Below are 23,772 nucleotides of genomic sequence, written 5' to 3' on the forward strand. Positions count from 1 at the left end.
CAACACATTAAATGTTCGACTTGTCAGAGTCAGGCTTTAACAAAGGCACAAACTGTGTACATTGCTCTGCAGATTTTTTGCGAGTGGCACTTTCCTTTACACTATTGGAGATGCGGAGAACTTCCACGGTGAAAAGTGCTGTCTGTCGTGCCATTCGCAAAGTTTACCTGGTGCTCAAGCTGTTTTTAGGGTTTTTTGTGGTATTTCCAAGTCATTTAAAGATTGGGTAGGTAAGAATTGTCTAAAGAACTTTTTTTCAAATTGGCTTAAACTGTCTTTATATACCAATACATAATTAATGTAAGTACTTTGAAAAAGAGAGTATAAAAATTGAGTGACTATAGTGTATTTAATCTTCAAAAAACACAGCTCATTAATTCCTACCGGGACGAAACAAGTGATTGGCTTGCGCGACTGTCACTCTCCGTCGCCATGACTACCGCGCTATTACTGGCTCTGCCCACGTGCGCGCAGTCGCGCACCCGTTTTTAGGTGGGAGTGAATGGAATTAATGAGCTGTGTTTATTGAAGATTAAATACACTAGAGTCACTCAATTTTTTATACTCTCTATTTCAGAGTACTTGCATTTTAATTATGTATTGGTATATAAAGACAGTTTAAACAAATTTGAATAAAAGTTTTTTTTAGACAATTCTGACCTACCCTACCTTTAAGACCCAAGGTTGTAAAGTAGTTTTTTTTTTTTTTTTTTTTGCCAACACAGGTATATTATAATTTTTAATGAAGATCATGCAATAATGATCATGCCAATAAGTATGACTTACAGTATGTGTCCCTCAGGCTTCTCTAACGTGATTGGTGCCATAGACTGCACACACGTTCCAATTAAGGCCTCAATGAAGGGAATTTTGTTAACCGAAAGGGTGTTCACAATGTAAATGTGCAGGAAAGTTACTTTTACGATTCTTAATATTCCAGATTAGAAATATTATATCATATATAAAAAAAGGAATAGAATCAAAAAAGTCTGTAGTGGACTGACTAAAATCTCTTGGTGTGAGACTATTTTCCATATCACAAATGTGGAAGCAAAATGGCCAGGATCTGTGCATGACTCAAGAATTTTCAGAGAGTCACATTTATGCACATTATTTGAAGGTGGTAAGGGAAAATATAAATATCAAGCTCACTGTATTATAAACACTTGCTGAACTTAACAGAACTGCATTTTTCCATTATACAGGTGATTATGACAGGATCCTGCTTGGAGACAGGGGCTATGCCTGCAGGCAGTATTTTATGACCCCATTCCCTGACCCAAACCCCGGACCACAAACCCGTTACAATGCAGCTCTAGCCAGGACAAGGGCACGCATTGAAATGACCTTTGGCCAACTAAAGGGAAGATTTCAGTGTCTGAAGAGCCTGAGGGTTGCACCTGACAGGGCCTGAGACATTATTGTTGCATGTGCCGTATTACACAACCCTGTGGTGGAGGTGCAGCCTGATGATGACCTCCAGCCAGTGCACTTGGACCAACCTAGTGGCAGAGCTGCACAGGACAGAATTGTGGAACTCATTTTTTAGGGGGGTAAAAAAAAAACACCTTTATTTTTTGTTTAATAAAAGACAAGACAAATATGCTTAGTTCCTTCAGTTTTATTTCAATTATTCTTTGTAAAGAAAAGCCAGTGATCAAGTCATCTTTTGCCTGCAATAAGAGATATTATGCAAGGTCAGCAATAGTACTCTGTGTGAAATAATGTATTAGTAATGTAAACTCTGAAGTTCCTTTTGAAGCAACTATCTCTAGTGCCATTTTTTTCTTTAAGTTGTCAAGTTCTTTTTGTTTTTTCAAAATACTCTATTTTCTGTTGAAGACTCACTATTATATAGGGAACGGATATCACCCTGTATCATTTGTGGGGGAGGGGAGGGGGGGGGGCCTGTCAACACATGCCTCATGCAATAAAAATAAAAAGGAAAAATACAACACTGCCCACCTCTGTATCACCTATTTGTGCTGACTCTTCTGTAGATGTGGACTTCTGCAACTCATATTGCAGTCAGAAATAATAGGTACACAAGTATAAATAAAGTTATTTATGAACTTACAGATACTTACTCTCCAAAAGAGTCATCTGAGAGGGTTTCTTCACTGTTCTGTGCAATGGAAACAAATGGGCATTACAAAGTGTTGCACTTTCTTCCCTTTCGATGTAAAAAGTTAGAAAAAGTCCACTTACTGCACATGCTTCTTGCAGCACCCAGGAACAGGTAAAAGTGTTGGTGTATTATGTTTAACTGCACAAAAGAGGAAAACACAATGTCATTACAATGAAGTACACTGGGGGAAATTGTGATCAATAACTCATAATGGCATAATATTTTTAACTACATGCAGTGTTCACTTTCACAAGTCAAAGCAATTCATCACTTCTCAAGATTTAACAGTTGATATGACTGGACCAGCCATTTGGATTATGACCCCAAGACCTGACCCCAGTGATGCCCTTCACAATAGGTCAATTCACATTCAACCCAAGGGCTAGCTTTTTTGCCTGGGTATAACTTGGGGGTGCAGGACCACCACCTGGTTTTTTTTTCAGCCTTTTTCTTGGTTGCTGTTATAAACTCTTGCTCTGCTGTGGAGAAAAACTGGACGCGGCCTTTGGCCATGGTGAGCAGCCAATAGCAGTGTTGCTGATCAATGTTTCTACTATCGATACATATCCCCTTTTAAACCACCGCATGAACACAGTTATCTCTCAGATAACTCAATCCAGCATAACTAATCATGAACAACATGTATGTTCAAAGAACCTAATTAGCCAAATCATGATTAGCAAGATGATATAATCTATGATGTGTCATTTGATCTCGGATGTATTAGGTCTTTGGTGTTTTATACCCCCAACGGCGCCTTCCAGGCAGCGAGGGGATGGGTAGGTTTAAGGTTGAGGGTAGGGTTAGCTGCCTCTAAGGAGCCATTGGGGGCTTAAAACACCATCGAGCGATGTATTAAGCCACGTACGAAGAATGGACCCCAGGACTGCGTTGTCGTCGTGTCCAGGCGCTAGATGCTAAATAGGAAAAGGATCTACCGCCAGCAGTCGATTTTGATATTCTAGGTATTATCAACTGGCCGGAATTTTGAGATCGCAATAGGCGTGAAGGACTATAATGTGTTAAGAGCTCACTCAAGTACTGGGGAGCTAAACCATTAAGTGCTTTGTAAGTAATCAGCAATATTTAAAAATGTATCAGATATTTAATAGGGAGCCAGTGCAGTGTTGACAGAACTGGGCTAATATGGTCATACTGCCTGGTTCTGGTAAGAACTCTAGCTGCTGCATTTTGGACCAGCTGTAGTTTGTTTATTAAGCATGCAGGGCAACCACCCATAATAGCATTACAATAATTTAGCCTCGAGGTCATGAAGGCATGAGCTAATTGTTCCGCATTTGTCATTGAGAGCATGACGTAATTTAGATATATTTTTTAAGATGGAAAAATGCGGTTTTACAGATATGAGACTCGTGCCTTTCAAATGAAAGATTGGTATCAAAGAGCACACCCAGGTTCCTAACCGACGACGAAGACTTAACAGAGCAGCCATCAAGTGTTAGACAGTATTCTACGTTATTACGTGAGGAATTTTTTTGTCCAATAATTAGAATCTCTTTTTCAGAATTTAGTAGTAGGAAATTACTAGTCATCCAGTTTTTTTATATCAGCTATGCATTCCGTTAATTTTGTGAATTGGTAAGTTTCGTCAGAGTGTGAAGAAAAATAGAGCTGAGTATCATCAGCATAACAGTGAAAACTAATGCCATGCTTCCTAATGATATCTCCTAAGGGTAACATGTACAGAGTGAACGGCAACGGTCCTAGTACTGAGCCTTGTGGTACGCCATACTGAACTTTTGATCGATAAGACATCTCTTCATTTACAGCTACAAACTGATAATGGTCAGATAAGTATGATTTAAACCATGCTAATGCAATTCCACTAATGCCAACATAATTTTCTAGTCCATTTAAAAGAATGTTGTGGTCAGCATTCTGGTTCTCGAAGAACACGAGAACCGGACAAGTCCTCTGCAGAGACCCTTGGGCCAGCTTCAACTACCCTCACACAAAATGTTGGCATAATGTATCCCAATCTTTAAACACTCCAGATTCTGACTTTTGATGCAACCTGGAATTTAACCACAACATGTTTGTTCATCTGTTCATCTCAGGAGAACTGGCCCTACTACTATTGATCCTGGTTTCTCCTAAGTTTTTTTTTTTTTTTTTTTCATTTCTGTCAATGATGGAGTTTGGGTTCCTTGCCACTGTCACCTTTTGGCTTACTTTTTTTGTGGGACACTTAATATTCGGCAATATTATTGACTTGAATGCACTGACATTATTGGATGAAAACTTAACTGAGGTGGATGATTACATTAATGTTTTCTCCAGAGCTGCTTTATTGATTAAATTAACTCATTTCATAATTGATGAATCAACACTGAACTGACTTCAACTGAACAATGACACTATTGTCTTATTTTTAGAGCTGCTTTACAGCTGAATTGAATTTTGTTTGCATCATTGACCATTACTTTAAATCTGCTTTGACACAATCTGTATTGTGTAAAGAGCCATTTAAATAAAGGTGACTTGACATGGTCAGCTGAAACATCTGATTTGCAATGGGGGCTGAATAATTTCGATTACAACTGTACCTAGAATATCAAAATCAACTGCAAAATACAAGCCTTTTTTGGGAAGCAGACACACTCTGTCAGTTTACATCTAGACTAAAAACACATCTCCTTCACCTGGCATACACAACACATCACATTCCTATGATTCACATCCGTTAAATGATTATTAGGCTGCATAAATTAGGTCTGCCGAAACTGGGGACACTTCCTATAACACCTGATGTACTTGTTCCATTGTTAAAAAACCCCAACAAAAACAAAAACATTACACTACACCCAAGGTTGCCATAGTCAGCCGTTTCTGGTCCGTATCCAGATCAGATGGTGGACCTTCACCTAGACACGACCAAACACATTCCTGAATGTAAGCAGAGATCCTGTCAACTAGACAATCAACTGTCCTTGTTGACAGACAGCCATCGGCACAGATCCTCAGCAGAGACGACGAGATCACTTTTTCTTGCCAACAGCCATATTGATGAAATTAACTAATTTAATAATTTGTCTTTACAATGAAACTGAATCAACACTGAACTGACTTCAGTTGAACAATGGCACTATTTTCTTTCTTAATTGCTGTACAGCTGAAATGAACTGTTTGCATCATTGAATCATTTTCCTGGTATCACTGTAAAGCTGCTTTGAAGCAATCTGTAGTGTATTTTATATAAATAATATAAATAAAGGTGACTTGACTTAAAACAATGTAATTGCAGAAATTCACACACACAAAAAAAAAAAAAAAAAATTCCCCACCACTAATGCCTGGCAGGGACAAACAAAGACAAGCAAGTTGATATGTCCCAGTGCTGAGTCTGTAAACTGTAAAGACGACTACTCAGCCAATCATATTGAAATACCAGAACTATGCAGATATGGACCAAACATTTTAAAATAGAGTATTCCATAATATTTATATTACTGATGGCATACAGTAGGAATTTAAGTCCTCAGGTTCCTTTTTGCCATGTTAAGTTGTTGGCTGTCACATTGTTTGTGTCTAATTGGGTTTTATGTGATGTGCAGAAAAATAAGTAAGTTAGACATCAGAATACCAACAGTGAGATGGATTATTTAAAATTGTTTGGTCAGACCCAAAAAAAAAAAAAATGCTTTGCTTCACAGCCATCGTTCCATCGATCTGATAATAGCTCTAAGAACAGCCCAGGAAAGAGGTAAAATAATCTTGTTAAAGATGACAGATAAACCAATAAAATTCTAAACAGCAGAAATAATGAAAAGGTACTAAAATTTAATAATCTTGCCAGAACATCTTTTGACAGAAAAACACAGGAGGAAAAAAATTTAGTACAATATATTTCAGTCTCGATAGGTATAGAAATCGATCGTTCCTTCCCCCACTTTTTACACTATAAAAGGCCTGTTTACTTCTGAAACAGTCTTTGTGAAACAGAATGGCATATGATATATGAGCTAGGAAAACCAAGTGACTGAAAACAAAATATTGTCACATTGGAAATGGGGCAGTACTTTCTGATGAGTGTGTCCATAGTTGTCAGCAAAACAATATTTATATACATGTTTGTCATCTATAGACATTTACACATTGTACCAAGAATGGAAGTACAACTTAAGAGAGGAAACAATTGAACTAGACATCATTTACAACATCTACACTTAAAGATGGTCATGCTGATAACTTGCTATTGAACATTGTCATCCTCCATGTCCTTGAACATGCAGTATTGCACAAATGAATACTGTTAACTCGGATTTTTCGTCCGGCTTTTTCAACAGATGAGGCCAAAAAAAAAAGTTTAAAAACACATTTGTGGTAAAATTTCAGTAATTTTTTTCCTCTGTCTCAGTCAAGTTTCTGAACAGATGTATCCATGGGTTTTTAAAGGAAGCTGAAGGATCTTAAATATTGCCACCAGATTTTCAACATAAAGGGGAAAAAAGATAGCTCAAGAATCCCAAGCAATTGTGTCCTTAGATTCATTGTGTGGAAACTGAAAAGGTGGTTGATTTTCACTATTAATGTAAATATCAGCCGCAGTGATGTAAAACGTCCGGAAGATCAGTGAAATTTTGAGCTGTTCTCAGTTCTATTGAAATGGCTCATTGGAAATAGAGTTTTTCCTCAGATTTTTCTGCCAACATAAAGGGGAAATAAAAGAGTTGTGACTGGTTTTCTTGCTCGCTCTGTCTGGTGCTGCTTTGAGTCAGTCAGCTGTTCCATTGAATCACTCATTGAGGATGGGAATGCTGGCATGATCCAAACAAGCTAACAGTTGTTAATTACAGCATTCTGCAGAGAGAGAGAGAGAGAGAGAGAGAGAGAGAGAGAGAGAGAGAGAGAGAGAGAGAGAGAGAGAGAGAGAGAGAGAGAGAGCGAGAGAAAAAAAAAATTACAAATACACATTAAATCCTATTCTCCTATCCTATACTTTCATAAGGCCAACAAATTTTATTTTAACTGCTAAAGACTGAGCAACTGCTGCCCTCTAGTGGATAAGTTTGGTAAACATTTTTACAGAAACTGTACAAGCAAAGCTGGTACACTTTGAAGGAATGTTGCTTGATAAAACCTTATCTTGCAAAAAGACACTCATGCACTTCAGAATGCTACAAGCAGAAAAACAGGCACTGCACTGAAACTCTACTTACATCCGCTTTGGGCCGTGTGCAGTGGTGAATGCTGTAACCTCATGGGCACCACAAGTATGCTGTTGTCGTGTGTGGTATGAAACAGGCCTTACTGCTTTAAAATTTCTGAATACTGGGCAAATTATTTGGCCTGAGCAATAAATCAGTCTATGAAAAATAATGTAGGTGGGAGAGACTTTGACCGAACAGATGTACAACCCCATTTCCAGAAAAGTTGGTACACTTTGTAAAATGTAATAAAATCAAGAATTTGTGGTTAATTAATTCTCTTTAACCTTTATTTAACTGACAAGAAAATATTTCAAATGTTTTCACTGAACAACTTAAATGTATTGTGTAAATATAAACAAATTTAGATTTTGATGGCTGCAATACCGCAAAAAAAGTTGCGACAGAGCAGGGTTATTATAGTTTTGCATTTTTCATTAGTTTTTATTCTTATTTCGTTTTGACTTTTTGTTTTCAAATTTTATTGCCTGCTATATTTGCTTATTTATTAAATCCAGGAAATTGGTTGATGAAAACATTGATTAAAATTAAGATACAATTAATACAAAACGAAATTCACTTTAAAGAAAGGCTTTTTACAAAAATAAACTTAATAAAGTGGTCAAAATCATGTCTGCCCACTCCATTTGTCTCCCGATATTCGGGATCATCTTATCTTATTCATGCTTTTCACTTTTCATATAATCAACATGAAATTGAAAAAAATATATTTTATTTATATATGAATATGAAACTAAATCGTTTTTTAATGACTGGGCTGCCTACAACACATAGGCTAGGCCAGGGGCGGAGCTAGACTCTCAGTACAGTGGGGGCGGAGCTTCATCATGGGGCCCTCTGCTACCAAGGCTGGGTTTCCAGAAACCTTCTTAACGCTATACGTCGTTCTTAAGTTACACCTTAAGATGTACCTTATCGTTAATACGTGTTTCCCGAAACGTTCTTAGTTAAGTATACTTTCTGTAAGTCATTCGTTCGTAAGGTTGGTCTGGACCACTCTTAGCTTCACCAATATCACTGTTGCAGGTCTATACGAATATAATTCTGAAGTTTTAACACACACATACAGTGTTCAATTAGGCTAATTCAAGTGTTTCCATGCAAAGAATAAAATTGTCATTACACTGATTGTTGTTAGAATTTTAATTATATTATTATATATATTATATTATTAATTTAATAAAAGAGCGCTTTTAAATGCCAGCGAAAGCATATGCTACTGTAAGTTCTGTTCGGACGCTAATATTGTTTCTCATGGGCTCGTCCAGTATTTTACACATTTACAGGGGTAAGTCGGTGATTTTAGTGCCGTTTGAATCCATAATAATATCAGTGTTTTTTTCTCACTCAACCCGCGTAAAAATGTTTGTTTTTTGACAAACAGGTTGTGTGGTAATTTAATTGCCGTCTGAATCCACATCTTTTACAAGAGTTTACAAGAAGAGATTCAAAATTCACTGTTTAAATCCTTTTTGATTTTTGACCGTACATAAGATGTACACTTTTATTACTGAAATGCTGGAAAGTATTTACAAGAACAATATTTCATCGCAGCTCCACCTCAGCGAACAAAAATGGGAAAGAGATGAAAGCACGTAAAAATTTGAAATGGTTACCATAGCAGCAATATATGATACAATTTTAAAATATGTAGGCTAGGCTATTACAGTTTGGGTTATTTTTTTATAATATCCCATGAGTCCTAATAAATGCAATTTCAACTATTTAGCCCCTGCACGAGAGAATAATTAATTCTCGAGCCATCGATATTAACCAATTCAGCACATTCGCCACGGACAGCACCGGGTAACGTCGCACGTAAGAAGGTAGCCTATATCTTAAGCAGCTTCTTAAGGTATGGTTCAGGGAACACGCCTAGTAATGGTATACCTTCAGTTAAGTTATACCTTAACCCTCTGGAGTCTGAGCCGTTTACTGGGCCCTGGGGGTGTTCTGACATGCTCTGACATTTGTGCTTTTTTCAGTTGCTTATAAACATATTAATGGCAAAGGTGTAAATTCACTCTATATAGCACAAACAGGACTACAATAATATGTGAGCCACATGTATGTACATGTTTTCATTTTTGAGAGAATAATGTTTATGCGTGGTTATCGAAAAAACTAAAAATTAAAGTTTTTGAAATAAGGCCACAAAACACATACTAAATATGTGGCAATAAGACTTTTGACTAATGGATGTCGTTGCCTATAGTTTTTTCTTAAAAATTATGTGAAAATAGTCTTGCTTTATCGTTCACATAAAACCATACATTGATTTAAATTGATGTAAAACAGGTTTTGCTTGGAAAGCCAATATGCGAGGGGGGTGTGAAAGAGGAGTGGTTTACACCTTAGAATACAATGTCCCACCCACTCTGCATAATGACTCTGCATAATGAGCCATTCATTCAGGTGTGAAACTGACTGAGCCACAATGCAAGGACAAAAGATATATTTAGAAGACTTATATTGACCATTTAAGATTTTGCTTACATCTATCTTGTAAATATGTTTTGCTATTTTATTAAAAAGTTTACAATTACAACAATAATTAGAATTTCAACAATATTTCAAGTGTACTCTTTCTTTGTAAAAAAAATGATTATAGGCCTACATTTTATCTATGTATTCATTAGTTTGAATATAGCCAACATTGGAACAGCTAACATCTTAGTTGATGACTTTATTTTTGACAAAAATAGTATTTTATATATAGAAATTGCTAAACAAAAGCTTATTTGACGAGGCAGTATATTCTACAGTAAAAACTGTATATTTCTTAAACTTTATAAACTTTCATATTTCGCCTGACTGTAACATTGTTTTCATGAAATATTAGGGCATATTGTTAATTTGCAGTTTAATACGTTGCTTATACAAATAGCCTACATTTTATTTCAACATATTTCAGTCGATTTTTACTCATCTCAGTATAGCAATACAGTTTGCTAAAACATCATTCATTCACACACGCGATTTAAATTTAAACTGTCTTTGCCAGCTGTGGTAAACAGCGCGCATCTCTGCCGTTCATTCATTCATAAACAGAAACCCACGTGAAGAAATTCATGTGATAAGGAAAAAAAACGTACTAGTATTCCTCAGCTCGCTCCTCGATATACCCGCACTTCTGAGGGACATTTTCCATTATTATTATTCCTCACAGCGCTGCAAGACGGTGTAAACAAGTAATGATCTGAATAAACTTGTGTGTTTTCTCGAGCTGATGGGGGCGTTCACAGGATTGCGCGGATTGCCTCAGCCATTTGCGTTTGAATAGCGCGCGCTCTCCGTGGGCGGAGTCACATTACATTTGAATCAGCTGTAATTAGGTCGACTGGAATCGCTCTCTTTTAATACAGATTTCACAAGATGAGAATATTTGTTTTTTATATAAATTACTTCATTTAAAAGAAGAGAATTCAAGCTTCATGCCTGTGTGTCTGTATGCCTGTTTGACTGAGTATTCGCTGAGTTACAGTTCATTTTCGGACGCGTTTCAGAATGGACTTTACTGGCAGAGAGAAGGCAGAACTCGCTTCGTGTTTATTTTTCTTTATTTGGCAAAAAGCACAACACTTTGTTTTTATTGTGAGTATACACAAAAATAATTCACATTTAACAGAATCGATTGATGTATGAAACTCCTATGGAAAATCAAAGTCAACAGAGTATTTATGAGTTTCTTTTACACTGATAAAAAAAAAGCGAGCTGGTATCGCCGGCGATACCGTCGACCTCAGGGGGTTAAGAGTCTTCGTAGCTCGCTAAGAGACAACGTTATCGGGAAACTCAGCCCAAGTCATTTTAAAATTAAAACAGTTTAAAAAAATGCAAAATATCTAATGAATGCATATGTAATAATGTAGCCTGCAGTACAACTGTATATATATTTTATTTATATATTTTTTTTTAAGTTGTATGTTTATTGTTTTCAATAATTTGAAAATTAATTCGAGAATTAACTTGAATTTGCAGCAATTTGTACAAATAGAGAGTATGTAGGCCTACTATATTTGTTGTAGCCATTAAATAAGAGCATTTAGATTCATATTTGTTCAAATATTATAATGTTATTTTTTTTCATCTATGTTGATTATGAAAAGTGAACACCATGATAGGATGCATCGGGAGACATGGAGTCGGTCAGACATGATTTTGTTAATGGGTCAGACATGATTAAATTAATTAATTAATTAATTCTTCATTAAGTTTTGCAGAAAGCCTTTATTTAAAGTGAATTTCGTTTTGTATAAATTGTATCTTAATTTTAATAGATTTTTCATCAACCAATTGCCTGGAGAAGCAAATATAGCAGACAATTTAAATCATGACATGGAGGCGCCTGCGCCGCATCACTTGCATCACACGTGAACAGGAGCGCATATCATCATAAATTAACCGAAACTCAGACATGAGAAATATATCTAAATAAAGCTTTAAATGTCTTTAAACGAAACAATTCAAAATGAAAAGAAATAGGCTATACTCTGATTATGTAATCCAAGATGTGCATTTCTCTCTAGGCGCGTTCACTACGGAGACGGCGATCGTCAACTTCATCTTTGCAGCAGACACAGACAGAAAAGACTAGTTTATTAATAAAAATCAGTGCACGCGTGTCACCGGATTTACACATCTTGCTTGTTGCACGCACACTCGGCACACATATTATGTCGAAATAACGAGATACTGTGTTGAAATAACATTATTATTAATAATAAATCTTTAATAATATTTGATTGAATGCCGAATGTGTGCTTGTTCAATTTAATAAAATTAATACTTTAATTGTGATCATTAAAATAATTGAATATTAAATATTAAGTGGCCAATTTTTGCTCATTTATTAAAAGTATTTATATATAATATATCTAGCACACGTTAAAAAAGTATCTGGCGCCGCCCCTGGTTATAACGGCCCATGTATTAATTCATGGTTGGGTCTAAATCGGACTCGGGCTCATAATTACAGTTAATGTGCCGGCAATATGTTACTTTGCCAGGGCCCCGTGCAATGTGTCACGCGAGGGCCCCGTTCCTGTCCAGTGACGCAAGATCGGCGGCGTTCGAGGGGCCCCTAATTGGCACGGGGCCCTGGGGCGGCCGCACCCATGCACCCACGCTATCTCCGCTACAGGGCTAGGCCTATTAGCCTGCCCTACAGTACAGAGAAAGTTAGCCTAATGTCGGAGCGTTGCCGGTGAGCATGTGGGGGGAGAGATAAGATTTTCGATCAATCATCGAATATTATTTTGCTTGATATACCAATTCTTAATATTTGGTGTTTTAAATGCCTGTTTGAGATCTCTGTGAAAGTTTAATTATAAACTGTACGGGGTGCTAGGGACAGGCCAAACGGTAGGACTGTGTATTGATATGCCTGGCCCTCGAAGGCGAATCTCAAAAATCGCCTGTGACGTGACGCTATTTGTATTTGGAAATACGCGTTCTTCAGATCTATTGACACAAACCAGTCCCCCAGGCAAATTTGCGAGAGGATTTTCCTGGTTGTGAGCATTCTGAACCGACGTTTCGAAAGCGCTTTGTTCAGCCGTCTTAGATCTAGAATGGGTCTGAGATCCCCGTCTTTTGTTTTTTTTTGGTACCAGAAAATATCTGCTGTACAGACCCCCTTCGCTCTGAGCTTGAGATAAAGGCTCTATGGCCCCTTTGCTCAACAGTTTCGCAATTTCGGTTCGAAGTAGATGTGCTACTTCCTTTTCTACCGTGGTTTCGATTCGCGCCGCGCAACGGCGGGGGCATCGAGCAAACTGTAGTGAATAGCCTCTTTCTATAATGTTCAGCACCCATTCTGATACCCCGGGAAGCTTTGCCCACGCATTTGCATGAATAGCTAGGGGTTGAATGAGATCTGGGCTCTGGCCGTGACATAGTGGCGGCTGGAGAGCTTCGGTATGCTGTAACATAGACACCGCGCTTGCAGCGTTCGAGGCGGGGGGCGCGCAACACAGCGCGAAGCGCCCCCATTGGATCTGACGTCACGGGGGCCTCTCTCGATAGGCTGCTGCAGTTGCCGCAGGGCAGCCAATAGGCACGCGAGCCGTCTGGCCTATGCCTGCATGCTGCCGCAACGAATTTTACATTATTTCAAAATTAAGGATAATTTTTGGCTTCAATATCTCACGGAAAAGAGATTTCCCCATAGCGTAAGATATTACGCAGTACGAGAGAACCTCTCGTAAGAGAACTAATTGTTGCAATTTTGCAAGTGGAATTTTTGCCCAATCTCACCTGATACAAGACAGCTGCTCAACAGCCTGTGGTCTTCTTAATCTGATTCTCCTTTTCATGATAGGCCGATACATTTTCAATAGGAGACAGATCTGGACTGCAGACGGGCCAGTCAAGCGCATCCACTTTACTATGTAGTGTCTACGAAACCACTCAGTTTGCAGCACATGCAGAATGAGGGCTGGCATTGTCTTGTAAGTATCTGTACAATCCCAATACGTCTCCACGTCAATGGCACCTTCACACATTCGCAAGTCACTAGTGATGGGATGGTTGATACTGGGGCTCTGACGCAGTTTTCAAAGCACTATTGTATCACACACTGTACCGATACTTGTCTCAAAATGACAATACCATGTGACTGATGACGTTTGAAGCTTTGAATTTTTGTATTTCAGACTTATTCACGTTGCAAAAGCACATCCCATTACCCTTGTGTTTGACTGTGCATTGACTTGGTTATGTGTGTACACTAATTTGGGATTGAGTAGAATAGTTTTGAGTCAACTGAAACCTCAACACCAGACAGAAACTGAATGCATGAATGCATGTCACACCTCTATTGCATTTAATCATGTTTTATAGCTGGGGTCTCAGAGACACTGAACAGAACATAAGGGTTAAACAGCTCATTCAAAATATTTTTTCAATGACTCGTCAATTATTAACTAAGATTGCATACTTGTATATTTTATATTATTGATCAATATGTGAATCCGTTGACCAGGCTACATGACACGAGTTGTGGTCTCATTGGCACAAATTAAATTTAGATTAGATTAGATTACATAGCACTGTATTGATCCCAGATTCCACTCTTGTATGTCACTGACTTCCGAAGCTTTGTTTGGTCACATCATGCTTTTTCGAACTGCATATCCTCTGCTCCGTGATGATTTGTTAGACATGGTACAGAAAATAAGTATTGTGTTAAAAGCTTTGAGTAATGAACCATTCAGCACAATTTGATGAAAGCCTCAAACGCTTCAGAAAGCCTCGGTTTCCCATTACTACAAGTCACCCATACCGTTTTCAGTGATGCACCCCCATATCATTACAGGTTTCCTTTTGCACCTGTCACAGATGAAAGTCTGGATGGTCTTTTTCGTCTTTGGGACGGAGAACTCAAACTGACATGTGAACTCATCTGACCACAGCACACATTTCCACTGTCTTTTGAATCATCTGAGATGAGCTCAGGCTCAGAAAATTCTGCAATATCTCTGCATAGAATTGATGTATAGCTTCCTTGCATAACAGAGATTCAAGACAGACTATTTAGTGACAACAGTTTTCCAAAGTTCTTCCCATGTGGCTATATTTAAAGGGATAGGTTCACCCAAAAATTCAAATTCTGTTATCATTTACTCACCCCCAAGATGTTCCAAACCTGTATGAATTTATTTCTGCTGCTGAACACAAAAATATATTTTGAATAATTTGGGCAACCAAACAAAATTTTTAGGGCTGCTCCCTAATAGTCGACTAACCGTTAGTCGACTAAGATTTTATTAGTCGGTTAGACGCAGAATTTATTTATTTTTTTAATCCACAGGAAGTGGCAAAATCACGTAGGCTGTAACAGACAGATTGTTAACAGTATGAAATCCAAACATTCGCCACTCATTCATCGACCTCAAATATGGCGTATCACTAGAAACATGTAAGTAGTAGCAACTTTACAACTCCGCTCACTCTAATGCTAACCTAGATAAATATGTGCTATTATTAGGCGCAGATTTAACCCTCTGAGGTCGGCAAACGCGCGGGCGCGTTTTGCTGGATTTTCTCCACATTGTAGCACTATAAACTTAAATTACTCAGTCATTTATAGTCATACAGAAAAAAGAAATATAAAAAAATAATCTGTGATATTTCTCCTTTTGTATGTGTCCACTTACAATCAAACCAAAACATTGTGCTTTTGTAAAATAAAGAAAATAAACAGGGCGTGCGTTCTGCCTCTCCGTCGCGGTGAACATTTTTTTCTTGAGCACGTCTATAAACTGAAACAAAACTCAGCGAATACTTGTCACACATTTATGAGCCATATACCTTTATAAACATTTAAGTGTGTACTTTTAAATGATCGGATTCAAAACGAAAACAAATATTCTCTGTTTAAGTAATTTGTATAAAACCAACAAGATGTCCAGCTTCTCAAACGCTTCCTAATTATTTTTAATTCGGCCACGCCCACTCGCGCAAAAGAGATTCACATGCAAATCTCCACATGGAACGTGGACTCGCTCATTACCTCAACAACAAAACACTTCACTTCACTTTTCATCGAGTTTGAAAGACGTGCCTGAGCTTACATTGGATTTAGGCTACCTCAGAAGAAGAATAACGTGATTTGAAGACAAGAAAGATAAGGTAAGAAATTCTTACATATTAGTTTGTTATTGTTGCATAAATGTCACGTTGCAGTTGAACTGTTGCTAGATATATGGGGAATATTAATATTTAGACCCGTGTTTACTGTTACTGTGTTTGTGGATATCTGCTCAAACGTAGATATGTATATGGTAACCATAATGTTTTATATTTGAGCGCGATCGCGTTTGAATGTATCATATTTTTGATAGCGATCGCGTTTGAATGTATCATATTTTTGATAGCGATCGCGTTTGAATGTATCATATTTTTGATAGCGATCGCGTTTGAATGTACTGTATCATATTTTGGATGAAAGCAAAACGCACCAAACGGCTTCATGTTTTTATTATTATCTCATTTCATATCATCATAACGGATGGAAACATTTGAAGTAACATGATAATCAATATATTTTTCTCTACCTTAGTTGTTACTGAAATCTTTTGAAAGATTTATACTGCTATAGGTTATTTATTGTTATTTTATCCGGCACTGCGCATATACCTTATGCCTACAAGGCACAACAAACCTGGTGTTCATTATATTATGTTGGAAACATTTGTGTGTGTGTGTGTGTGTGTGTGTGTGTGTGTGTATTCTGTGAATTTTAAAAAGGAATTTTAAAAAGCAATTTTAACCAGAAAAATTTCTGGCCTTTCTCTTGATATCAGTATGTTCACTTTTTTTTTTCAGGGCCCACTGAGGACTTCAACATTCACATGAGTCTCTGTACGTGAACACGGTAAAGTGAAAATCTTGGAAATGAAAGGTATGTACAATGTTTTTAGGAATGGCACAAAGGTCTGTCTTTGAAGTGCTTTTTTTGGCATTTGTTGTGTATCTTTGGATTATGTTGTGTTGTAAATAAATCCAAACAATTTAAAAGCCATTCTTTTTTAAATCTCCTCATTTACAGTATTGTGCAAGGTTGCTCAGAATGGCAGGGCCTGATAGCTCCTAATAGGGCCGTTAGGGGAGGTTCTTTGTCTTTCTCAGGTGAGAAAAGCTTACATATTAATGAGCTCCCGCATAAAGCTTTCTAACACAAAACACGTCGTAAAATTTTTAAATCAATATATTGTCTTATCTGAATGAGCAGTCAGGGTGATTTTCACATAGTTTTGCAGCAAATATTCTAGGCTACGTCATACAATTTTCAAAAGTCTTGTGAAGAAATAATCAGTATGTGTTTCATGGCCTTATTTCAGTGAGAATTTTTTTTTTGTATTTTCACAAACCACGCATAAATGTCATTATCTCAAAACTACAAACTTTTACATACATGCTGCTGATATATTATTGTAGCAGAGTTTGTGCTGAATACAGTGTAATTAGACTTTAGCCATGAAAATGTCACAAGTAACAGAAATAACCAGAAATGTCAGAGCATGTCAGAACACCTCCAGGGCCCAGAAAACAGCTCAGACCTCAGAGGGTTAAGTGCTTGTGTGGAGAGTGTGTATGACATACAGGTGCTGGTACAATCACTTGCACTTCACTTAAAACACTCAATTTTTGGTCATACAGATAAGAGTAATGCAAACTGTAAAGGGTCTACTTTTTTTTTTTTTTAACTCACAACAGAATGTTGTGCTTTTGTAAAATAAAAGCGCATCACATAAATGTACCGAAACTCAGCGTATACTTGCCTCACAGACATGAGAAATATATATAGGAAGCTTGAAATGTCTACATGTGAATGAACAGATTCAAATGGAAAATAAATATTCTCAGATTATGTAATCCGTATGAAACGTGCCGTGTCCACCACAGCAGATATGACGAGTTAGCATCATTGTTAATCTCTGCAGCTGAAAACACAGAAAACATTACCAATAAATTATTAAAATGTTTAGACAGTCTCCTCCTGTTCTTTTCACGACACATTCATGATCATTACATTTCCCAGTGCGTTATGGCAAGCTTTATGTGTGCATACAGATGTGGCCTTTAAAAATGCGCGTCTCAGAGAGAAGAATGCTGCGAGCACTTCCGAAATTCTGCGGGATCGTGCAGAAGGGGGATTAGATGTTGGACGCAGGAAATAATAAAACCTGTAGATGGCAGTCGAGTTTCATGTGGCCATACTGAGTTGACGAAGTATGACGAATACAATGTTTTCTTTTGCCAGTTACATAAACAGTCACATATTCTTCATAAAAATCTGACTCAAACGCGCATCATTTGTCTTATTTTTTTTTTCTGTGTACTTACAGTAGAAGAGACGTGATGTAGGCTATGATAACTGAGTCTTATAACACAATAATTTGCGAAGACCTTTGAAGAGACCGAGATCATTTGCGCATTATCATTATCTAATTTTACATTTAGTTCATTTTTGCATCTTAACGTTTTAAATAGTTTTAACATGGTTGTAATGCGCTTTTCTGCATTACTGTACAGTACTTTTTATATTATCATGTTTCCCTTATAGGCGTCGATTTCGGTGGGGACGGTGGGTATGCACCCACCAGATTTCGTCATGAGTCATTTTGTACCCACCACTTTTAACTTCAGTCCATAATAATTTGACTTTGGGTTCTATTGACCGTTTTCAGTGGTTATGAGGAGCTTAATTAATTTAACCTGAGATGTGCGTTATATCGCCTTTTGATCATTCTTTGTGTTGCCGATTTTTGACACAGTTTCATTATATGTTCATAATAATTTGATTCATAATTATGTCATTTTTTTCTAAAAGTAAAAAAAAACTAAAAGATTTTCTAAAAGCAATATTCTAAAGAGATACAAAGACAGTGTACGCCACCAGATTTCGTCATGAGTCATTTTGTACCCACTACTTTTAACTTCCGTTGACCGTTTTCAGTGGTTATGAGGAGCAATATGAGAGAAACATTTTTTGTAATCATTGTCTGACACAACAAAAAAAAATTTATAATATTCATTTTATTTTAATTTTCGTGTTCGCATTTATGAGGGGAAAAAACAACGTGTCAGTTTACGGTTATGGACGTGAGCGCTCTAAAAGCGGCACTAAAAGACTGCTTTAAAACTTTCACAGAGACCTCAAACAGAACAGCTGCCTTTCTTTAAATTGAATTTCGTTTTGTATTAATTATATCTTAATTTTAATCAGTGTTTCGTGAACCATTTGCCTGGATTTAAGAAGTAAATATAGCAGACAATCACGACATTGGAGGCCCCGGCGATATCTCATAAATGAACCGAAACTCAGCGTGTAATGAACATTCACATTTACAGTGTATTTAGACACATTTAGACGCATTCACAATCATTACTTTTACCGGTTCTTTGTGGCAAGCTTTATGCGCGCGGTCGTGCGCAGTGCGGCTATATTACGTAAACACTCATGATCCATATAAGTAGGCTAATTAAATTAATATAAAGGGGCGATTTGTCCATGAATTACTTAAATGAACAACTAGCCTAGTATACTAGTCGACTAGAAAAAAAAAAAAAAAAAAAACCTTTTAGTCGAAAGCAGCCCTTATTCCACATATTTTCAAACCAGGCAACATGACATCTGTGTTGAGCGAGCGACCGGAATGAATAGCGGAGCGGAATATTCAGAAATGCGCTCTCCACTCACGAGCTCTGATCGGAACAAACCCGAACCTCACTGTCTGCTGAACTTGCAGAATCATCAAAATATAATATTTTCTAAAGAATAATTTTAAAACTTTATTGGTGGTAGTTGAGAAGAATTCCTCTTTCCATATCTAAATCATTTCGAGTGCAATATAAATGTACATTACTGTTATTCTTATTATATAAGAATAATACGTGTTTTTTACAACATTTTTAACATAATAGAGAATATAAGTTTAGCGTGTTGTGTGTATTTGCTAATTATAAGCTTTTGGTGAAATTGCAACAAAACTAAAAGAGTAAAAGTGCATAAAAACATAAAAACATGGCGTCGTCTCAAGAAATATCTGCGTACACACGAAACCACTGAAACCGATTTTAAAACGATGTAGCCTAGTAGGCTATACATACCAGACCAGGCACTGTAATTCTGCCACAGTATACTAAAAACGTAGAAGACTTAAAGCATGCGCATAAACCTTGCGCGCTATACAACAATAATATTAGGCACAGTAGCTTCTTTTTTTCTTTTCTTTTTTTATCAAGAACTTTGTTGAACAATATGAACAACCATAAATGGTCTGGTACAAAATATGAGTCACGATATTCGATAGTTAACGGATGCATAAAGCTTGCCACAAAGAACTGGCAAAAGTAATCATGTGTCAAGTATAGCAAGGAGACATTTTAATTGTTTACTAATAATCTAGTGTTTTATGTGTCAGTCAAAGATGTTGACAATGCTGACTCGTCATCTTCGCAGATATTGTGAACGTGCCTATAGAGAGAAATGCACACTTACATAAGAGAGTTGTCTGTTTCTTTTCGTTTTGAATTGTTTTGTTTAAAAGTGGACATTTCAAGCTTTCTAGATACATTTCTGAGTTTCGGTTCATTTATGAGACGAGCTCAGTTCACGAGCAATGCAAGTTATATCGCGTCGGTGCCTCCATTTCCTGATTAAATAGTCTTAAATGCGTCTTCGTGGACAGAAACCAATATAATCTTCCTGATTTAATCACGTAAAACATAAGTCTAAACACAAGCACCACTCTTCTGAATGATGGTAACCACAAACCTCCAAGAGTTTGTAAACCAATTGTTTGTAAAACATATTTAATACTTACAAATTAAAAAAAAAAAAAAAAAAAATTGTTTTGCAGTGTATAGGCTAAATAAAACGACATTAAGAAAGTTATTTCCAAAATGTAATTAATTGCACAGTCGTTGTTTTAGCTGCTTGTTTTAGCTGCTAACAATTGCACAGAGTCAAGGAAGTACAACCACCCACCCCCCAGGTCTGCCGATTCAACCCCCAATGCTAATCGATCTCCTCTCAGGGAATCAAAAGAAAACCGGTTTTTCCAGTTTTCACCAGCGTGTGGTTGGGGTTTTAATCCCTTGCAGTTCCTTTGTTTAAATGCTATAAGCAAATCTACATACGCTTTAAGTTATTTCAAATTAATGTTTATAGCTTAATTTGTTGATATCGCGTAACTTAATTTGACATATGTTGATATAACCAACTGACATTGTAGATTCCATTGCATGCCAGGAAGAGGCTTATGCTTTGTTTTAAGTAATGAGCATTTACTATAATATAGCCGCACTCAATCGCACGACCGCACGCATAAAGCTTGCCACAAAGAACCGGTAAAAGTAATGATTATGAATGCGTCTAAATGTGTCTAAATACACTGTAAATGTGAATGTTCATTACACGCTGAGTTTCGGTTCATTTATGAGATATCGCCGGGGCCTCCATTGTCTGCTATATTTACTTCTTAAATCTAGGCAATTGGTTCACGAAATATTGATTAAAATTAAGACATAATTAATACAAAACGAAATTCAATTTAAAGAAAGGCAGCTGTTCTGTTTGAGGTCTCTGTGAAAGTTTTAAAGCAGTCTTTTTGTGCCGCTTTTAGAGCGCTCACGTCCATAACCGTAAACTGACACGTTGTTTTTTCCCTCATAAATGCGAACACGAAAACTAAAATAAAATGAATATTATATTTTTTTTTTTTTGTTTGTGTCAGACAATGATTACAAAATTTTTCTCTCATATTGCTCCTCATAACCAAAACGGTCAACGGAAGTTAAAAGTAGTGGGTACAAAATGACTCATGACGAAATCTGGTGGGTACACGTACACTGTCTTTGTATCTCTTTAGAATATTGCTTTTAGAAAAACTTTTATTTTTTTTACTTTTAGAAAAAAATGACATAATTATGAATCAAATTATTATGAACATGTAATGAAACTGTGTCAAAATTCGACAACACAAAGAATGATCCAAAAGCGATATAACGCACATCTCAGGTTAAATTAATTATAAAAAAACAGGGAACATTTTGTAAAAGCAAAACTGAACAAAATGCATAATTAAAATAATTGTATTAGGCTATGTGTTACCGAATATTTAATACCACTTCCCCATAATGTTGTAATTATTTTTTTAAAACAACATCTGTCAAACTGTCAATCAGATACCTCTTATCTGGTCATTTTTATTTTATTTTAGAAGTCATAACTGTTGATCACCCTTTATATGGATTTTGTGAATTTGAATATTTAGAATATTTACAAACTGTCGGCAAGACCTCAAGCCAACCCCGGACATTCTGAGACTAACGTGGAAAAATCTTTATGCTTAATGCATTAAGACAGTTTAATTAAAATATTTATTAATAATTTAATGGCAAATCAGATGCGCCCAACGTATGCTACGCGTTGTGCTGCGACATTACCTCACAAGAAATATCTGCCCAAGAACAATCACACAAGAAATATCTGCACGAATTAAGAATCTGGGTAAGTCGCATTATTTAAGCCTTGCATTATAGGATGATTTTGTGTATATATATAAAAAAATACTGCTGGGTTTTTACAGGCAGAGCCACGTGCATTATGCTCACACTAAATTCTCTGTTGCGCTTAGTATAAATGCGCATTGCATGCACAATCATCTTAATAGTTGTACAAAAAAGTTATGCGCTGGCAAGAACGTCACTTTGCTGTTTTAATAAAAGCAATGTTAAATATTCTGCATGCACTCATCTCCTGGAAACCACAGCAATGACAAAGCATATAAAAATTCGTAAACGTTGTCCAATACCCCTTCTTGTCTTAATGAACCTTTTGCATTTACAAATATTTTCAAATGTCTGTATAATACAGTAGCCTACTGTAAATATTTGTGTCTATTACTATTTATAATTTATATTTTATTGTGGATGTTTTCTCACAATCATGACGTAATGTGAAGTAAAATAAAAAATCTAATGTAAAGTTGTTTTTTATGCGCCACCTGGTGGATATTCTGTGAAGCGAAACACATTGAGGGATTTTTTTAAGTAGGCCCCCCCGAAGCACTTGCAGAATTCTGCGAGACTCTACGAGACGAATTGCCGAATGCCGCGGGAGAAAACGCGCGTTTTTAAAGGCCAGATCTGTATGAGCGCTGATTAGGCTATGTATTTTATATAGACAATTAAAGGTACATTATTACGATTTATGGCTTATTAATAGTGTGCGTCTTGGATGGCGAGAAGAGTTGAATTCAGGTCAACTTTATGTTAATGAGCTATGACACGGTTTGGTGGCAACCAATCGGAATGTAGAAGTCCTCCGCTTGAGAGGATTCCAGAGAACACAGTCAAGTAAACTTTGGTTCCGACCACATTAGTTCCCAAGCAAAATAGAGGAGAGGTTGATCATGTGAATTTGATAAGGCACGCAACACTATTTATAGGCAACATTTTCACGCTAGAACGCAGTGGGAATGCAGATAAGATTAGCACTTAACCATGAACACAAAAGACACACCACATTGGGTCTCACACATTCAAAGGTCTCATACATTCAACAGGGGCCTTTACCTACACAGAATGAGATTTCTCTGGATTCCCTAAATCTTTCCACAATATTATGTATGGTAGATGCTGAAAGACCTTCCATTGAAAGAATCTTTCATTGAAAATGTGGTTTTTGAATTGTTTGACAATTCTCTCACAATATTTGGCACAAAGTGGTGAGCCACTACCCATCTTTGCTAGCAAAGACTGAGATGCTCATTTTATACCCAATCACAATACCATCGCCTATTACCAATTCACCTATTGTGGACGGTTTCAAAACTTCAAAGTTCAACTAGGATATTCTAAAATCTTTTCAATTTTATTTTGCCTCTGTCCCAACGTTTTTGGAGAGTTGCAGCCATCAAACTCAAAATTTGCTTAAAAATA

The 23,772-nt window shown here is 36.8% G+C and overlaps 1 protein-coding gene across 7 annotated transcripts in view; it reads right to left on the reverse strand.

Moving 5' to 3' along the window:
• Nucleotides 1–715: 715 nt before the first annotated feature.
• Nucleotides 716–23,772, reverse strand: part of rap1ab (RAP1A, member of RAS oncogene family b) — a 119,417-nt gene continuing 96,360 nt past the window's right edge. For 3 of the 7 annotated variants that reach the window (XM_079857535.1, XM_079857534.1, XM_079857536.1), the window contains exon 8: nt 5,910–6,949. The gene's annotated coding sequence lies outside the window, so the exon portion shown is untranslated. Of the gene's footprint in view, nt 2,126–2,208; nt 2,267–5,909; nt 6,950–23,772 lie in introns of those variants that run through there. The other 4 variants (XR_013819698.1, XR_013819697.1, XR_013819699.1 and 1 more) reach the window with 4 other exon arrangements.

Source organism: Squalius cephalus (genome assembly GCF_949319135.1).
Source record: "Squalius cephalus genome assembly, chromosome: 22".
Taxonomy (NCBI): domain Eukaryota; kingdom Metazoa; phylum Chordata; class Actinopteri; order Cypriniformes; family Leuciscidae; genus Squalius; species Squalius cephalus.